The following is a 6,050-nucleotide window of genomic DNA, read 5'->3' as shown; positions in this document are numbered from 1 at the left end:
TACCCCCCCCCCTATTTCCAGTCTAGTTGACCTTTTATTTTTATATAAATGTTCTTTACAAGTATATTATGTGTGATCAGATTGTTCGAAATGTATTACGCTAATACCTTATCACATAGTTCTGATAATCTTCGTCTTCTTATTACACTATCGAAATTTATTTAATTCTGTTTAATTTTAAGAAAATGTGAAATAAACAATTTTCCATCAACTATGAATAAGATTTATACCTAATTTATTCAAAACTAACATTAATTTATGTTTAAACTAGACATAATTATTATTGTTATTGAAATGCTTAGTTAGTAATATGCTTATATTATAGATGATATTCTTCGAAGCATCAAAATGGCTATTGTTTATTCCTACTAAAAAATTTATATAACTGACAACAATCTTGCTAACAGTATGATTTACAGTAGCAATGCTATTTCTATTATTATTATTATTATAAATCATAGTACTATGGTAGTAATATCTATTATATTACAAATGGCTAAATGAGTAACTGTAATAAATAGTTTGTGAAATATGATTGGATCATTTGAAGAAAAAATCATTTAAGATAGTAGACTTTATTATTACATATGGGTAATTCATTAGGAAAGTGATAGGATTGGTAGATGATTACTGTGTATAAATCTATTCAAATAAGTAAATATAAATGAAGCAATTTGATTTATATTAACTAGATAAGAATACAATGTACAGAAAAGATAATTATTAAGGAAACATTTTATATTCAGATTAACAATTTTTTGGTTAATATAAAGTAAGTTCATGATTTTGTATACTTTTACATAAATGACAACCATTTCAATTTACCAATTTCTAAATTACTTCAATGTTTGTTTCATCAGTTCAATTATGAGATCAGATAAATTGTTGTCAGATACGACTTAATGAAACATTCAGTGAATAGATTATTGACATGGACAATACTAGTAGACACAATGAGTTAGATAATTAAAAAACTAAGTGTTACCATTTACATTTTAAAAAATTTCTGTTAGAATGGTGCATCTTTTTAGTTTAGTTGTAAAAAGTAAAATGTCAACAGTATCTGTTGAAAGTATCCTATGGATATGTTCGAGAGTATTATTCGAGTTATAGTCAAATATATGGTTTCACTCCAAATAATGATCTCTAAAAATCTACAAGTGTTGTGTAATTTATTCTTGTTCAAAGTTAGTAAACGTTCTTTGTTTAAAATTAAAGAAGTATGATGGCTGAAAAGCATTTTTCGACAAATTTCTTAACTGGTTCAAGAATTTTATTTATAGTATCCTTACTTTTATACTGTTGAAAATGTATGTTGGTTTACGAATGTTATTCACATTGAGATTTAGCAATTTAAACCAAATAGACTCCAGGTCTTACTATGGACCAAACATTCACCGTTTTTAAGCCCAATGCTAAGACGAAACAGTACTTTATTAAAGCCAAGTCTAAAAGGAGGAAAAGACATCAGTATATATCGTTAATTGATAGAAATGATCTGTTATATGTCTTCTTTAGGATATATATACCTAGAACTTTTATTATTGTTAATGCTTTTACGAAAATAATACTGTTTCTCAACAAAACGTATCCATAAATACTGTACCAATAATAGTTATTTCAGTCCATCCTACTCACCTCATTTATTTAAGTTAGTTCAATTTGAAGCAGCTGGATATTTCTATTATTCATTTGATGAATATGTGTACTTTGTAATTTGTATTTTATATTGCGTAGCGATATTAAAAATAAATTTAGTCAATTTGTTGAGATTGTTTTAACCAGTTCGGAGAATTCGATAAACTTATTTTGGTGGACAGGTATGTATTATCGAACGGTAAAATGATTTGAATAATTCACTAATTATTTTTATCGAATTGATTATCATATCAAAATGATGTAAATCAACATACTACTGAAAACTGAGGAACTATGGCCAACTGTTTTACTTTAATTTGTAACTACTCAGCTAAGTATTTGTAAAAACTCAACTTATAACAATCATCAGTGATAAAAATTATTTTCGAATTACAAAACAACTTCTACAAAGTCTACTCAACAAATTACTTATTATCTTTATTAAATGAATCTAATTTTGCTAATAATATAATTTAGAATTTCTTATCATGAGTATGTCGAATCAAACTGCTTAGTCAGTAATAATAGAACAGCTTTTTATAGTTACTTCAGTTTTGTTTTTTGGGTGGAATTTAATACTTTTATTTGTGAGTAATTCAAAGAGAAATCAGATAGTTCGATTATTATCCAGTTTGTTGACTGATTGTATCTGTATCTACAAATATTTGTAGTGTCATTTAAAATTTCATAGTAGAAGCACAGATACTCTATGATGCATGTACGTTAAACTGATAACCTCTAAATAGACAGAAGTGCATCGGTAAACGTTTTGACTGTTATTGTATTAATTATCAGAAGGGGTTTTGTGGAGATTTAGTATTTTCATAGTTGAGAGCGTGAATCAATTGAAGCTAGACCACCATCGAAAACCTGGAAGCATTGGACGGCCGAATCTTGCGAGTGCGGGATAGTGGATGTACACTGCTGAGGAGTCCCATAGTAGGACGAAACGGCCGTCCAGTGCTTCCAGGTTTTCGTTGGTGGTCTAGCTTCAATTGACTCACTCTTTCAACTGTTATTGTATTCATAAGGTTAGTTGAAGCCATAAATTGAAGAAAGTATAACCTAAACTTTATAGTTAACAAGTTTCTAATAATAGAATTTATCACTATTGTCATAATACTCAGAATGCATGTACTTGTAGTATCAGTTTATATGTTAAGCCCATATACTTTATTCTAGTTGCTGGTCAAGCCAATTCGCCTATCCATTATGAGTCATATTTTGATCTTGTTAATTATTCGCTTAATAACCTTGACAATACTTTTATATGAGCATATATGTGTACACTTCGTATCTTATTCATCATATGTCTCACTCATTTTTGTCCGACTATAAATGTTGATTGACGCTTGCTTAAATTGAGTTGGCTTCCCAGCCATCTCCACTGCATGTCATTTCCGCCTCGTTCACTTCCTTCGCTTATTCGCCTGTTCACTCGCTCGTTATTATTCGCTCAGGTGTTGCTAACTTTCGACAATAAACTGTAGTTGCTGCTATCCTTTGTCTTCTGATTTTACGCGCCGTTAAGATTAGAATTATATCGGTTATCGAAACGAACGATTAACGAATCGCGGCACTACATACTAAACCAATTTAAATCAAGGTTATTTCAGCATCGTAAGTCTACTGAGTTTACCTTTCATAAGTAAACCTTCGTTAACATTATCCATGCCATAAATCTTTACCAAATGCAACAAACCATTAAAATGCCATTAGTAACATCTACAAAACACAATTCATCTTTATACTTAGTTTTTGAGTGATAAATAATTTTTTTCAAAATTATATAACCCTGTCATGTGATGAGTTACAATAGAAATAAAATATCCAGAGTCTTGAAATTAACTAAACTAATCAAATTTATTTTCACAATATTGTTTCTATCGCAACTAAAATTTATAGTTAAGTGATAAATCAAAACCTGATTTAATTATATCTTTGTAGTATATTTTTCATTTTTAAGTTGTATTGTATAACAAAAACAGTCTCATTAATCTTAATAACAATAGTAGTTGTTAAACAAGATTTCTAATAAAATTATGAAACAGTAAATTTACAATGCATAATTTTGAATAAAGTGACTATTTCTAACATGAAACCCATTCATTTCAACTTGTGTATAAATTAGATTAAAATAATTTTGAAAATATTTCTATAAATTTATGGATTTTCTAATAAAAAAAAGAAAAATTTTAAAAAAGGTAGGAACCTTTTTTGTTTAAACGATGTTTTTTTCGAAAATTATTGTAGATATTGATAGTAGTACTAAACTAGTGGGGACAACCGGATATTAAAGAATATCTTGATAAAATCTAAAAACAATAAAGTGAATAAGGCATTAAATAGGAATAATATATTTGTAAAATCTCAGTGAATGAATTTGAAGTAAATCCAATGTTTCGCCTAGTAATCTGGTCCAAGCTTTTTCAAAGAATTATAACAGTGAATATTTCATTTGTAAAATAGCCAACAATGGTCTTAGATTTTATTGTTCCTTTGCATACATACTAATCACTCTTTGTTCATGTTCTCTTCTCTTCGATTTTCTCAACTTTCTTCCTCCAGGCATTCCACTTTGTATTTGGTGATAAATACTACTTATATCTGTTGACATCAGTAATACACACCAGTTTCCGATAACATCTAGCAATATAAATTAAAAATATAATCACCGGCCATTTAACAACCAAGTAAACGGTAATACTAACTAAATGACAAAACTTCTAGTTCGTTACAAGATATGAAGAAGGGTCTCATAAATGCATTATTCAACATTAACACTAATTATCCGTTTGTTTCTACACGAAAAAATTTATGCTAATCTTTGAAATTTGATCCCATCGTGTATATACCTTAAATAGCACATTTCTTATAATAAGATTTTAAAATCTTTTCTAATCGATCAGAAAACAGTGTTTTTTTTAACTTTTGACACCATAATATCCAACCATAACCTGAACGGTTTACATTTTATTTATTATATTAATATTTAGGCAAAAGAATACTAACGGTAATCAAAGGATGAAATAAACTGTATAGGATTTATAAGCAAAGATGGATAGTGGCTAGCAGTGGAATCCAGGACGCGCGTTTGGTCCTATTTGGGACTCATCAGCTGGAATTTAGTTGTAACTGAAAATGCAATGTTTCTCGTCCTGTTCAAATAATTAATCAACATTATATTATATTCATTTTAATACGAGGTAATTTATTAGACTCAGACTTAACTGTAGTACTTACATAGTTTGAAAGAGATATGCGAAAATACCTAGATAGTTACGACAAAATAACTTCTCATTATTTGTTTTGTGTACAGATATCATTCTTGCACTGAAAAGTTAAACTTTTTAAAGTCTGTTAAATAGTAATTCATACAAGAGATCATACGAAAATTTCTATTTAAAAAAGAGATGTAAAAGAATAAATACTCCTCTATAAAGTAATCCAGCCCTACAGGTGTACAATCAAGTCCATAATCTCTTGAAAGTGAAAATTGTGACTGGAAAAACTAATATTTTCTCTCCTTATGAATAATTATGTGTTTTAAGGGTATTTAAAAACCAGCATAAAACCTAATTGTAAAGCTTTCAAGAGACTATTCACATCAGTTCAGTATGAGATGTGAGATGTTTTATTTTTAAGTAACTCAGAATTCCAGCGGCAAAGTAACCTAATGGCATTCAATTAACACTTTGGACTAGAAAATATTAAACTGTTCAAAACATAAATGGTTTTTTCCAAACCATTAATGTTACCAAAGTTGATAGGATTCGCAAAACATACCCATTTACAAATTCTGTAGATAGAATCACTGTAATTTTTTGTAGTTGACAAATTATTGAAAATAATATGATCGATGTACGTTCTATATGTCTGTAATGTATTTTAACGTAATTGTTATTAATCCTTAACCACTTTGTTTGTCTTGTTTGACGCTCATATTAAATATTATGAAACTTGTCAGCTTCACAGTAGCTAGTTCTAAATTTAACCAATAAAGAATATAATAAACCTATTAATCTTGATTCTGGAATAGCTGTCTTAATTATTCACTTTTATAGATAATTTTGAATATCAAATTATAGTAACTGAATTACTAAAGCATGACAGATATTCATTTATTTAGATATTTTGTGAACGTATAATTCATTACAATGTAGTTTTCGATATAGATGGAAATTGGATGGTGAATCAATTAAAAATCATAAAAGAACAGAGTAGTAGACACTCGTAACTTTGGATAATAATAAACTTGGAAATTTTATGTTTTATAGCAATTGCCTTATTCTTTGGCAAGTGACGAAATTTAATAGTTCATATTTTGATACCAGCCTTTTTGTTATATCTATCAATGATCATCGAATGACATTCATGGTATGTATTACACATGTGAAATTCATCAGTTAGGA

The sequence above is a fragment of the Schistosoma mansoni genome, chromosome 4 (assembly GCF_000237925.1).
Source record: "Schistosoma mansoni strain Puerto Rico chromosome 4, complete genome".
Lineage (NCBI taxonomy): Eukaryota > Metazoa > Platyhelminthes > Trematoda > Strigeidida > Schistosomatidae > Schistosoma > Schistosoma mansoni.
Note: the sequence above shows the minus strand (reverse complement) of the source record.